We start from the raw sequence: 14,626 nt of genomic DNA on the forward strand, positions 1-14,626 counted from the left end.
AAATGCTTTAAAGTGAAAGTTGTTTATTTACCATTACAATACTAGGTGGTTTTTCAACAATAAAACTTCAGTACACACTTTTTAATTATTTAAAGAGCATATGTTTTCTAAGGATTTAGAGCAGAAAGAATATAAATGCAAGATTACTGGCTGCCTAATGAAGTTTCATTTTAAATTAATTTCCAAAGTCAATTAATACCATGCCCAAAGGGCATTTTATTAAAACCACAACCAAAAACCTTTTGTTAAGCATAGGGTCAAATCTATGTTCAAACATGTGCTAAATTTTAATGCTTTATTTAGGAATAATTTCCTTCCTAAGAAGTTCAATTCCTTTATAAATAGAATCTATCAGATTAGAAACCAGCGATTAACATTGTGGCCTACGTTAAAAGAAAAGGAAGAAAAGAGGTCACCATAAAAATTAGTCTTCTTCATAGCTCAGAGTTAAAATTATCTAAGAGGAAAAGAAAAATATCAAGTAAGGATTCTCTAGTGCAGAAACAGCTGAATTCACTCCTAATTGAGAAACACTATTTAGAACAAGATAAACTACCGCCGATCATAACCTCATTTTCTCCAGCACCGTAAAAAAACAAACAAACAAACAAACAAACAAACAGGAAGATAGAGTGACTGCTCTGGCCAAAGGCTGAAGCCCAAAGCATGAGAAAGAACTGGAGAATTTCACATATTTATTTTTGATCCTTTTATATATCTGTCCTGTATCCTAATTATTTCAACCAAGTTCACAAAGGGTATGGACTCTCTGACACTTTCTCTATCACCAGAATTTAGCAAAGACCTTAAATATATTAATACAAGAGATTAAATAAGCATACTGAATACAGTAAGATGGAAGGTCAGGTCACAGCCTGAACTTACCCATAAGTCAAATGTTATGTCCGATATGATATGTAAGACCGTTCCAAATAAAATGTACAAAAGCAATTAAGTACAAGTTAGATTAATTCCTAATGCAAACTATCTATTCTGTGTTAGTTCAACCCTTCCTCCCTTTCAGGAGCGTCATTTCAATTATCACTTTCCTCCTCTACTGGCTCCTTCCTTTCATTTGAACACACTCAAGTCTCTCCCAACTCAAAACAAAACTCCTATGGATGCCACAATCTCTTCTGGCTGTCTCCTTCACCAAGCCCCTTCATATCCATGCTTCTTGAGAAAGAGGTGTACGTTTCTTCACGTCCTAGTCACTCCTTAGCTCACACATGCATGATGCAAGTAAATTACGGAGTCATAAAACTAAAGATGAAAATAGTCTGTGTACAAAACCATTATATACTCATTTAAACATTTCAAAATTTATCAACTGAGAAACTTATCCAAGGCTCTTTCCGCTCTATACCTTCTCCTACCTCTCCACCAATTTTATATCCAAGCCACCTGCCACTTCATCTATACCGCGCAAGATCTAGCTCCTCCAGCATGCATTTTTGCACAGGTCTTTGTTGGTTGCGTTCCTTCTGCTTAGAATGCTTTTCCAACCTCTTGTTGATTTAAATCTTTCTCATTCTTCAATGCCAAATTCAAATTGTAGCTGCTTTCTGTAGCTTTCCCTACACCCAAAGTAAAGCTACTCCCGTAACTGTTTTCCCATAATACTTTACTCAAATTTCCCTGACTGCACACAACACATCCTATTCCATTGTTTTTAACTTGCCTGTCTCCTCAGCTGTTCTAAATTACTAGTAGACAGTGTCTTAATTCAAGTTCTAAGAGTTTCAAAGATCTGCGAAACCCCTAAAATTAGAAGCAAAATTCTGTGTATCTTACGTTTTTTGGAGAGGAGGTCTATAGCAGTTATCAGTCTTTCAAAGACGCATGTGACCCCAAAAGAGTTAAAAATACTGCCCCCTAAATTAGCACAGTATCTGTCACAGAGTAGAGACCCACTAAGCATCTACTAAATTGTCATCAATATAAACATACAAAGTGACTGCACAGGGACAGGAAAAAACAAATCTCCTTTACAGAACTCTAAATAACATATGCACACACTGCCCCCTCCAGGAGGCGGAGCTTAATCCTCTGGCCCCCCACACACACAGTCCGTGGGGGTGGGTACTTAGTGACTTGTTTCAAAAGAATAGAGTGGAAAAGAGGAAAATAGTAAGTTTACAGTGGAGAAACCTGAAGACACCACCTTAAGCAAGGGATTAGCTACTTAACTGAAGGTCAACCTCGCCCACGAGGTCATGCAGGTATCACGCATTCCTTGATGTCATGTGTCAAGAAAGCCACTTCATCCCTATAGTATTCTTTCCAAAAATTTATAACTTCTGTCTAATCATGGATAAAAAAAATCAGACCAACCCAAATTGAGGGACATTCTACGGAATACCTGACCAGGACTTCCCAACTGTCAGGGGCATGAAAAACCAGGAAAGACTGAAACTGTCACAGCCCAGAAGAGACTAAGGAGATATGACGACAAAATGTACTTTGGTATCCTGGAATGGATCCTGGAACAGAATGAGGACACAAATGGAAAAACTGGTGAAATCCAAATAAAATCTGGAGTTTAGTTAATGGCAGTGTCTTACTTTGCACAAAGGTACCATGGTAATGTAAGATGTTAAACAAATGGGGAAAACTGGGTGGGAGTATACAGGAACTCTCTGTGTGGTCTTTACCGTTTTTTGGTAAATTTACAATTATTCAAAAAATAAACTTTTTATTATTTTTTGAGTCTTTTTTCATGTAGTTACAAACTTTCAGATTCCCGGCTTCCAAACTTTTGAAGAATTATTAGCAAACAGATTTGTTGTCCAATCTCCAGTAAGTTACATTAGACATTCAATAAAAGGTGTTATACTCAGGGGCGCCTGGGTGACTCAGTCAGCTGAACATCTGACTTCAGCTCAGGTCATGATCTTGCGGTTTGTGAGTTCGAGCCCCACATCGGGCTCACTGCTGTCAGCCAAGAGCTCACTTCAGATTCTCTGTCTCCCTTTCTCTGCCCCTCCCCTGCTTGTGCTTTGTCAAAAATAAACAAACATTAAAAAAAAGATGCTATACTCAAACCAAAGCAAAAATCTGTCCAGTCAATTATAATTACAAAAATTATAAATTACAACTTAGACATTAGTGACTGGCATCTATTTCTTGATAAGGAAGTTTCAAATGTGTCATTAGTGGCTTTTTAAATCTGAACCACTCAACTCTCTACATTCAAGCATCACACTGTGCTAGGCACTAGGATGTAATGTGGAATCGGGGAAAGACCAATAAGCAGTAATAAAGGGTTAAGTACTAGGACAGTGGGATACAGGATGCAACGGGAGGAAAACAGGAGCTCTCTGGACTCTTAGGACTGTCTGAGGGAGATTAGGATGGGAGGATCAGTAAAATTTTTTAGGTAAAATTTAGAATGAGATCCGAAGGTTAAGAAGCATTAGCCAAGAAAAGAGGATTGAGTATACGAGGCAAAGGCAACAGGCCTGCACAAAGAGCTACAAGTGAGAGACCATGGCCAGTTGTTCAGTGTGGCTACAGCTTAAAGTGCTAAGCAGGGCTTGGCAAAAAATGCAGCCGCCCAATTTTTCAGTCTGCTTTTGGGAGTCATGCCTAGAAGCCTGGCCTAAAGTTTCTTTACCTTTCCCAATAATTCTGGAGCAACTAGAAACCTTCATATTAGTTTGTTACTTGCCATAAATACTGAGCAACACAACCCCTCTTACAAAGATAATTAGCCTCCACACCATAACATTCAACAGCAACAGAAAAAACAAATGTTTAACCATAGTCTCTATGTTCAATCCTATCTACACAGTTTTCTTTGCCCTAGTATGTGCAAAAAGACAAGGAAGGCAGGTTTATAAAATGCATAGATGGCAAAAAGCTGGCAGACATTGCTAACATAATGTTTTAAGTTCCACACTTAAGTTCAAATTTATCAATAACACTAAATATAAGTAGCTATGAACCAGGGAGGAAAGGAAGGGAGGTATAATTACCAGAACACCAATCCCACCATACTGGCAGAGTCAAAAACATACAATGAACATCTTAGCTTTAACATTCCTGCAACAGAGGACCTACCTGACAGTCAAACATATGGTTAAAAGTACAGGTTGTGAGGCCAAACCTCATGGCTCTGAAACCCAACTCTACCATCTGCTAATTGTATTACACTGGGCACATTACTTAAAGCTCTCTGGGCCTCAGTTTCCTCCTTTGGAAGGTATGGATATTACCTATTTCACAGATGCAGTTTGATGTTTAACTGAGTCAATACATTTCAGCTATCATTAATACACACTCTATACTTCCAAAGGTGTACATTCCCTGTGCCCTCACTGAATAGCCACCCTTTTCTCTCCCCTTCAAGAAAGCATGTCAGAAAATAACAAACATTATCTTGAATCTACTTGATCTACTCTATATTCGTTCTCAAAGCTTAGTTTACTACTAGTAATATATTCTGTACAACCCACAATAACAATCACACTTCTCAGTGTGTTACAACATCTGGGAGAAATACTGATCTAGACTACAGCAGAAATGGACACTGCCTATCTCTCTCCACTGGCCCACCGTACTTGTTAACGAAATCCTGATTTTGTTTGGGTATCAGTCGGGCACACATTTGGAGACAGACATTTCCATTCCCTGGATCAACAGCATCAGCATCATGTAGAAGGAACTTGGGAGAAATACAAAATCTCAGTCTCCAGTCTAAACTTACTAAATCAGAAACTCTGGGAGTGGGGCCCAGAAATCTGTGTTTTAACAAGTTCTCCAGGTCATTCTGGTGCACACAAGCCTGAGAACCACTGAGCCATTAATGGTAATCCCTATCTCTTGTCAGTAACTGGTTTAGGAACAGGCATATGATGATTCTGACCAAGGAGGGTCACTTCGGAAATTCTGCTTATTAAAAAAAGAACACAAAGAAGGGACTTTCCCTCTTCTGGCCTTTAGATGTTTTTGATTACAGAGATTTGATGCCTAGGGCTGTTGCAGCCATCTCGCAGTCATAAGAAGGCAAGCCAAAAACTTCTCTGCCACACTAGTTTGCTGATATAATCAAGGTAAAAAAATATCCAATAATGGATCCACTCTAGCCATCAGATCTCCTGATACCTGAGATAACATCACGTTTCCTCAGTTAAGACATTTCAATGGTTTGGATGCATCATTATTTTATGAATCATCAAGGGGGGGAGGCTGTCACTAAACCAACATTCTATTCACTTAAATAAAGGTTCAAAATGTCTCAATTTCAAGAACATTCAATTATGAAGAAAATGTAAATTCCTTATTGTTTAAGCCAAATGAGAAGGGGATTTCTGTTGCCTGCTAAATCATAACTAATTATTTTTATGTTTATTATTGAGAGAGAGAGAGAGAGAGAGAGAGAGAGAGAGAGAGAATCTGAAGTAGGCTCCAGGCTCTGAGCTGTCAGCCCAGAGCTCGATGTGGGGCTTGAACCCATAAACTGTGAGATCATGACCTGAGCCAAGTCAACCACTTAACCAACTGGGCCACCCAGGTGCCCCAATAACTGATTTTTTTAAAGAAGGGTATTATGTTCAATTCCGGGTCTTCATTAAGACCAGAATACACAAAAGATGGACAAGAGTGATGGTGGAGAATCTTGAAGTATAAAGTAAGAGAAAGTAAAATATTGAGACTGAGAAAAGACAGTTTAGAAGAAGACATCATCATAAGTTTCCTCAAATATCTGAAGGGCTGGAATACCTGAAAAAAAAATATTAGACTTTGTATAGCTCCAGATAATGCTAGAAAAGGCATATTTTAACTTAAGGAATGAAACCTACCAATGGAAAGAGTTGTATTAAAAGACGGTTCATGCATTCCAGCAGAAACAGAACAATCATTTCAATCATTAAGCGTATAATTCCTGTACTGGTTGATAGGTGGATCAGATTACCTCCAAGCACCCTTCCAACTGTAAGACTCTAAACTATTATGAGATTAGAATACAGCAAAGGTAAAAAGATGAATTAAAACACAAAACCAAATCACAACTGCCAACTGGACCTGATCCAAGCAGAGTATCCAGGTGAAATTAAATTTGAGAAATCAAGGATATGGGATGGAATTCACAACCCTCACAGGGTTGTAAGATGCAGCAGCTCTAAGCATCAAATCAACAATCAATAACATCTGAAGGCTAGAAGAAGAGAAGTCTAAAGACTTCTAAATACTTACCTACTCTAACCTAAACTCTTCTGCCTGGGATTTAAAGTTCTCTCTCCACTACCACTACCTACCTTAATACAGCTTCCACTTCTTATGGAGTCTACTCAGTGTCCATATCCCAAAGCTACCCAAGACCCTCCTCTCTCCCTACGCCCCCAGCCTAATTCCTGTCCAATGCCTTTGCTCATAAGGTCTCCTATACACGCCATCATTAACCCTTTCTGCCCACATGGAATTTGCAAATCTTGCAAAGTGCAACCAAAATACCCAGTTCCATGATTAGGTTGGATCCAGGATTCTTTTCCCAGCAACTGCCAATAACTACCACAATACACACATCATCCTCTATACTGGGACTGTACTTACACAAGAGAGCAAGATTTAGCACCTGATTTGTTCTTTCTTTCAGATATTTTTATTTTCCTATAATACAAACATGTTCAGGGATACCCACAATTCTTCACAATGTTAGCAGCATTTTAAAGCCTTAATAAATCTTACTGATTAATCAATCACTTTGCTATCACCTTGCTAAGACAAGCTATCACAAGTCTTTCTCAGTCAGAATTTAGTATTTAAATGCTAAATCTTTGTAACAGCAAAATATTTATTAAACTATATCATGGAACTTGTAACTCAAATTCTGGTTGGCTTAACTGGCAAAGAAGGAAAAGAATAAAGGGTTAATCTGCCTTTGTAAAGAAGAATTGGATTGAGCTGTCCAAGTCCTAGCAAATAAATAGTGCGGAATAACGAAAACAAGAGAAGGTCTATGGGAGGATCCATCTCATCTTATCCTACTTCACAGAATGACATTTCTGGAAAAGTAATCTGACCCCATCATATTTTATATTTAAAAAACGGTGACCCAGAACAATTCTGAGTGATATACCCGAGATAAAGAAACTCTCTCTTTATTTTCTGAGACAGGAAACTACCTAATTATAAATAGAAGTTAAAGGAGCTAGCTTCCAGAAATTTTTAAAAGAATGAACAGAGAAATGAATCCAAGAGTTAGGAATCCAAGAAGCTGAAGGCAAAGGAGGGAGAAGCAGACAGAGCACATGACTGTATTAAATCAAACAGGAATAAACATGCCTTCCACGTTGTAAACTCAGAAAAAGTCTCCTTCTCCGTCACCTTCTCTTAGTCCACAGGAACCATCCTCAGACATCCCCAACTCTGAAGCTTTATGGCCTTAATTTTCCAAACTGTGACTTGAGATTCACAACTGATCAATTGCAGAAGGAGAAAAAAAAAATCCTAACTTTTAATTATAATAGTTACTAGGTGGTTTTATTTCACATTTCATTAAAGGCAGCTAAACTGGAATTTCAAAATGGTTCATACTGACACTGTGGCAGTGAAAAGTTACAGAACATACTTTACTCTCCACAATTACAAAAGAGGAACTTCACTTTTTTGTTGTTTTGGCTTATATAAAAATATGACTTTTGATTTTCTAAAAATTTTGAGGACATTATTTACAAAAGGCCCAGTGGTTAATCCAGTGAGGCAATGAACCTCAAAGTTTTAAGATGGTCTGTCTGACTGACACTGGGGAGCCAGAAAAAAACAAAACAAAACTCTGGAGAGCCACAATGAGTTCAGGAACTCTTTAAATCATTACACATAAACAGTAAAGACATATCTGATGGCTGAGTCTTAGCCGAACTACCCAGTATAAGCATTTCAGACCCCACATTTTTATGGATTCATCACTTAATCTCATTCTCAGCCCAGCTAATCTGTTTGGACCATGAGCCTCCAAAAATACCATTTTAGGAAAAAGAAAACCGCTCTTCCTTGAAGAGAAACTGTTTATTTTATCGAATTTGTTTCCCCTGTACCTGAAAACAGGGAATACAATGACATACAAAAAAACAAGTGGTCAAAACGTAAAATTATTTTCTAATAAAATCAGGGCCACTTAAAATGATCAAAAATCAACAAATTTGATAATAAAAAATTGTTAGAAAACATCAAACCATACTCTGGGAGGGTCAGTCCTAAAACCTGGCGTCTTTCAAATATGAGAAGGTTTTAAAAACACAGTTTTGTGTAAGGTATAAGCACCGCACAGCCTTTATCACCCAGAATAATATATTACCAAGTCTACTTCCATACATTCTTAATTCTAATACATAACTACTGTTGCAGGAAAAATGTGACCCGCACACCAGAGACTTGGCACCTTTTGTTGCCAGGGTCACTTTCCAGGTTCTCGCGTGAAGCTCGCAAAACCCACCTAAGTCTGCATGTACTAGGTCTTTCCCTGGTCATGTAACCGACCACATCCTGATCTGCGGGAGATACACATCCATGACAAAATTAAGTCTCATTAATAAAACCTAAGGGTAACAATTAAAAAATGAAGAGTAACAAAATACATACTGAATTTGGTAAAAGCACTAATTCAGGTGGGATAGAATCCATGTCCATTTTGTTGTCTGCATGGTCTGTTACTTAGTTTTTCAGTTTCTGACAAGAACACTTCTATGTGCTAGGCAGTGTGTCAGCACTTAAGATCCATAAACTCACTTACAGTACCTATAAGGTAGGTACACTCTTGGTACCTCATTTCACAGATGAGGAAGGGAGGGAGAGAGAGAAAGAGAGGTTGTCAAGGTATCCAAGGTATCCCAGAGCTGAATGAAGGGTTTAAATTTTACTTTGTTCTAAACCTTCTCTGTTGTCACTGGCCCAGCCCTCATTGAAAAATTAATATGAAAAAAAAAAAAAAAAGATAAACAGACATTAAAAAGACAACCATTCCTCAACCCAGTCATCCTGGTAAGTTGTAGACATATGCTTCAAAATGGGAACGTGGAGGTAAGTTTCTGGAAGAGTCACTCTCATCTTAGTTTTACCCTAGTTCTCTCCCTTTCTATATGACGAAGACCCCTGTCTAGAACGAGGAAGAATGAACGTGACCGGGCCAGCACTGCTTCCTACTTACTTTCCTATGGAGTCAGCCTGTTCATGGCCAGTAGCCAATCCACCTGCAGGCTTCAGCTTCAATTCAGGTAGAGTAGTAAGGTTTGAAAGTGCCTCAAGCAGAGCCAACAGTTCTCTGATCCTTTACAGTATCAAACTCTGCAATTGTGTGTCATCACAGCCATGCTAGAATGAGGTCAATTACTGCAGGCACTAGACTTTTCCCTTTTCTCCTCCCCTGGTGTTCAAGCTCTTTTCCCAGCACTTGCTCAGAACTGTTGTTAGCCTTTTCCCCTTGGTTTTACTGCCCCTACGTTTATGTTATTCTAAGTCTTCTTCCCTATGGGTTCCTATGGGAAAATGAAAGGTCTGAAAGGAGGAAAGTAAAAAAATAAAATAAAACTGAAATGAAAATTCAAGAGGTTCTTGTATTAAGTCACTGTTTTAACAGATAATCCTATTTCCAATTTCATTCCTTTCAAAAGAACCAAGCATTAAACTACAATGAATATGGCCTAACTATAATAAAGAAATAAACACACACACATACACACAAACATATATGCCATAATAGTGAGGGTCTTTGATTCTTAGCATCCCCCTTTTCTATCCACTAATTTCTAACGACACTGTTCTTCTCTCACCACATAATCAACTATTTCTCAAAATCCACTTGTCAGATGTGAAAAATCAGAAAGAACATTAGCCTTAGACACCTGAGACCTGGCTCCTAGAACACCATCACTTACTTAAGAAATGATGTTACTGAAGTTTTGTTTACTGATACATAAAACAAAGGTAATCCCACTTCCTCTCACCTCCATAATCTAAGGTTCAAAGGAGATGATATGTAAGGACAGCAAAGAACTAGAGGTACCAACAGGCTTAAGATACACCTTCAATCCAAAAAAATCCCGACACAACAGGACAGTACTAAATCATCTACTCTTTCCCTTGACAATAACTATTTTAAGTAGAGAAGCACAGATCTACTAACTCCTATGCCTTAATGGAGAATTTTAACCAAACTATGTTTTTGAGTTGACATCCAGACAGTAAGAGACAACTGGGAAAATGGTGTGCAGTGTAGGGTCACGGCAGCCTCAGGTTCACATCATGTAAGCAATTTATTACCAACTGTTTTTCCATTTTTGGGCTCAACTCAGTCTTCAGAATGAATGTGATAGGTTAGCTTCTAGGTCAAAGTCCTGAAAAACAAACAGTGATCCCAATCTAGTATCAAAACGATTGATCAACATCAAAAGCAGCCAAAGAACGCCAGAAGGACCATCATACATTCTTACATCCAAAGGTCTCAAATTCTTATTCAAGTGGTCATTTCTGGTTTGTGTATAGTGACAGAATTTGTCTTCTCCTGAATACACTCTGTCTTATACCACCTCATGTTACATAAGAGGGCAGTAAGGTCTTAAAAAGCCACATTCAGTGGTCATTGTCTAATGTCCTGCCAAATGATGCCACCTTTCCATATTTGCAAACTGATTATAAATGCATACTCTCCACCACATAGATAAAAGACCATTTTAGCTGTACCTCAGTTTTGCCAGTAAATGCATAACTGTATATAAATCAAATCATATTTACCCTTGCCTCGGGTTATTTCAAAAGTGCATTTGCACAGGGAGAAAAGATATCCAAAAACATGGCCGTAAGAGATAAAGATCCTAGGGCACCAAACTTTTAAAAGTATTTAGTATTTAGTACTTAATCTAATATTTACTCAGAAAAAAATATTAATGCTACTACTCAGTCAACAACACTCCTGAAAATAGTGTCACAGAAACTGGTGATTGCCAGGGATATATAAAAAGAGCACCTCTTATCTGCAGAATTTGTAGATGTAGTAGAATAAAATGCTTTCTGTGGGCATTGAAATTGGACTACCAGAAGATATCTAGGTCTGACAGGGTGAGGGTGAAGTCCGCAACATGGCGGAGTAAGTGGCTCCATGTTCCCACCCACAGCCCCCTACGGTACCATAACACCAACTGTCAGAACCAACTTCATCAGAACTCTGGAAAACACAGCAACCAACTGAATACTGGATCAAGGAAAAGTCAACTTAAAATGGTAGGAAACATTTGTGGCATTTTCATTTGTCCTTGCCCTACCCCATCTCTGGTGTGGCAGCAGCCTATGTTCCCAAAATGGGACCTGGGCTCCTGGTTCTAGAAAAAGCAGACCAGACCTGACTTGTGAATTATTGTTTAACTGTGTTATAACCTATCTCGGGATCATCTGAAGGACGGGCAAGATACGGTTTCTGTCTCACTTAATTCAAACTCATCCAGGCTGGAGAAGTGGTGGGCACTGCCCAAAACATCTAAGGTGCAGGAACAATCTGCAGATACCTGAAGTAAAGGATTATAGTTGAAACATACACTACCCAAGATCTAGGAGGAAAAGTCAAGAAGAGAGTTTCTTTGGGAAATTAGGGCAGTCAAAAGCACTAGTATCTAAGGAAATTTAGAAAGGTGCAGCTATGCCCAGGATAGGACGCATGCTCAGAGAAAATCCTAAGCTTTCACCACACGCTGAATGCTAAATTAGTTCCAAGTCTGACTATCTTAGGAAAACAGGCACCAGCACACAATCTGCAAAGAATCAGAGAGGTTTATTTGTTTTCTAGCTTCTGGCATACAAGGCACTCTCTATGAAATCACTGACTGAACACAAGCCGAGAAATAGAGACTTCAGTGACTATCCACAACAAGGAATATGATTCCTACAACAATATTTGCAAAAAGTTACTACATATCAGAAATACCACTGCCTTCAACAATTAAAAAACCAGGGAAGGGGGAGAATCTGATTTCTAGAGATAAAATATTATAAACATCAAATTTAAGTGTCCATTTTTCAATTAAAAAAAAAGTCACAAGGCATGAAAAGAAAATGCAAGGTATGGCCCAAGCAAAAAAACAAAACTGACAGAAAAAAAGTGCCTGACAAGGCCTGACACTGAAAATACCTTGAGACAAATGAAAACAAAAACAAAAACAAAACATATCAGAACTTATGGGAAGCAGCAAAAGCAATGCTCAAAAGGATGCCTGCATTAAAAAAGACGAATGAGGGGCGCCTGGGTGGCTCAGTCAGTTGAGCATCCGACTCTTGATTTCAGCTCAGGTCATGATCTAGCAATTCGTGAGTTTGAGCCCCGCACTGGGCTCTGCACTGTCAGTGTGGAACCTGCTTGGGATTCTCTCTCTCCCTCTCCCTCTGTCCCTTCCTCACTCCCTCTCCCCACCCCCAAATAAATAAAGTTAAAAAACAAAAAACAAAAAAGATGAATGATCTCAAATCAATGACCTAACTTTGTATCGTAAGAAACAGAGAAGGAAAATAACCATGACTATCAGGGAGGAGATAAATGAAATAAAGTAATAAAGAAAATCAATGAAAACCAAAGTGGCCTCTTGAAAAAGATGAACAAAATTGACAAACCTGTAGCTAGACTTACAAAGAATACAAGAGACACAATAACCTAAATCAGAAAGTAGAGACATACTACTGACCTTGCAGAGGTAAAAAGAATTATAGAAGAATTATATGAACTATACATCAAACTAGTCAACTAGATGAAATGGACAGATTCCTAGAAACACACATATTATATAAACTGACTCAAGAAAAAACAAAAATCTCCCCAAGAAGTCCATAACCAGATGGCGTCACTGGTGAATTCTACCACACTGTTAAAGAATTAACATCAATCCTTTTCAAACTCTTCCAAAGAACAGCAGACAAGGGAACACTTCCCAACTCATTCTATGAGGCTGCAACACAGATACCAAAGCCAGAAAAACACATCATAAGAAAATTAAAAACCAAAAGCCCTATGAATATATACACAAAACCTTCAACAAAGTATTAATAAAGCAAATCCAACAGAGCATTAAAAAAAAATTTTATCTACCATGACCTATTGGGATTTATCCTGGAATGCAAAGATGGTTCAATATATGAAGAAAGTGCAAGAACTACCTACAGAATGGGAAAAAATACTTCCAAATCATGTATTTGGATATCAAAATATACAAAAAACTCCTACAACTAAATAACAAAAGGACAGGCCAATTAAATGGATAAAGGATTTGAACAGACAATTCCCTCAAAGAAGGTATATAAAAGGCTAATAACAAGCACATGACATGCTCAACATAATCAGTCATTAGGGAAATGCAAGTCAAAACCACAATGAGAGACCTTCATACCTACTACGTTGACTACAATGGGAAAAAAAAAGGAAAATAAGTTTTGGTGAAGATGTGGAGAAATCAGAACATGTGCACATTGCTGGTGGGAATGTAAAATTATGCAGCTGCTGAGGAAAACAAGTTTGGTAGTTATTCAAAAACTTAAACATAGAATTACCATATGATCAACCAATTCTACACCTAGGTATGTACTCAAAAAAGTGAGAGCAAGAACTCAGATATCTGTACACCAGTGTTCACAAGAGCATTATTCATGAAAGCTAAAAGGTGGAAATAATCCAAATATCCATCAACTGATGAACAGCTAAATACAATGTGGTGTATGTCTGTACAATGGATTATTATTCAGTCTTCAAAAGGAATGCAATTCTGACACATGCTGTAATATACATGAACCTTAAAAAATATGCTGAGTGAAATAAGCCAGACACAAAAGGACAAATCTATGATTCTACTTATACGAGGAACCTAGAATAGGCAAACACATAAAGACAGGAAGTAGGAAAGAGGTAACCAGGGGCTGGAGAAAGGGAGCATTGGGGAATTAATGCTGAACAGGTAGAGAGACTGTTTGGAATGATGAAAAAGTTCTGGAGATGGATGGTGGTGATGATTACACAACACTGTCAATGTATTTAAGGCCAATGAACTATATACACTTGGCAAATGGGTTAAAACGGTAAATTTTGTTACATGTATTTTACCACAATAAAAAAAAATACTGACTACAATGGTAATTTATATTATATTATGCATATTTACCACAATGATAAAAATCTTAAATAGTTAATACAGTAGATCTGATGTTAATAGTTTACCACAATAACTTTTTTTAAATATAAAAGCAGAGCAAGACACAGAATCTATATGATTTGACAGAGGTATATAATAAAATCTCTCTTGTATAGGCATGAAAATAGTCTGCAATTTCTAGTTGGATCTGATGTTAGATCTGGGTTAGTGACTAGTATCCCAGGATAGTCTTTTTTCTTTTAATTAGAGAGATTCAGCAAGTGCACGAGTGAGGAGAGGGAGAGAGGGAGAGGGATAGAGAGAGACACAGAGACAATCTTAAGCAGACTCTATGCTCAGTGTGGAGTTAATGCAAGACTCAATCCCTTGACCCTGGGATCATGACCTGAGCTAAAATCAAGAGCTGGATGCTCAACCGACTGAGCCACCCCAGCAGTGCTCCCATGGCAGTCTTAAACAAGAGTGACTTAAACAAGCTCTGGGCCTTAGAAAATGTCTTGTGCTAA

At 38.0% G+C, this 14,626-nt stretch overlaps 1 protein-coding gene and 2 long non-coding RNA genes across 3 annotated transcripts in view; all 3 read right to left on the bottom strand.

Annotated features, from left to right (window-relative positions):
- Nucleotides 1–14,626, bottom strand: part of XKR6 (XK related 6) — a 318,378-nt gene that overhangs the window by 275,163 nt on the left and 28,589 nt on the right. The window lies entirely within an intron of this gene.
- LOC128314404 (uncharacterized) overlaps nucleotides 1–14,626 on the bottom strand; it is an 87,216-nt gene that overhangs the window by 52,722 nt on the left and 19,868 nt on the right. The window lies entirely within an intron of this gene.
- LOC128314406 (uncharacterized) lies at nucleotides 3,969–12,191 on the bottom strand. The gene is made up of 2 exons (XR_008296014.1): nucleotides 10,964–12,191; nucleotides 3,969–10,334 (listed from the first exon to the last, which is right to left on the bottom strand). It is a non-coding gene; the product is annotated as an uncharacterized LOC128314406 (long non-coding RNA).

Source organism: Acinonyx jubatus, chromosome B1 (assembly GCF_027475565.1).
Source record: "Acinonyx jubatus isolate Ajub_Pintada_27869175 chromosome B1, VMU_Ajub_asm_v1.0, whole genome shotgun sequence".
In the NCBI taxonomy this organism is placed as follows: domain Eukaryota; kingdom Metazoa; phylum Chordata; class Mammalia; order Carnivora; family Felidae; genus Acinonyx; species Acinonyx jubatus.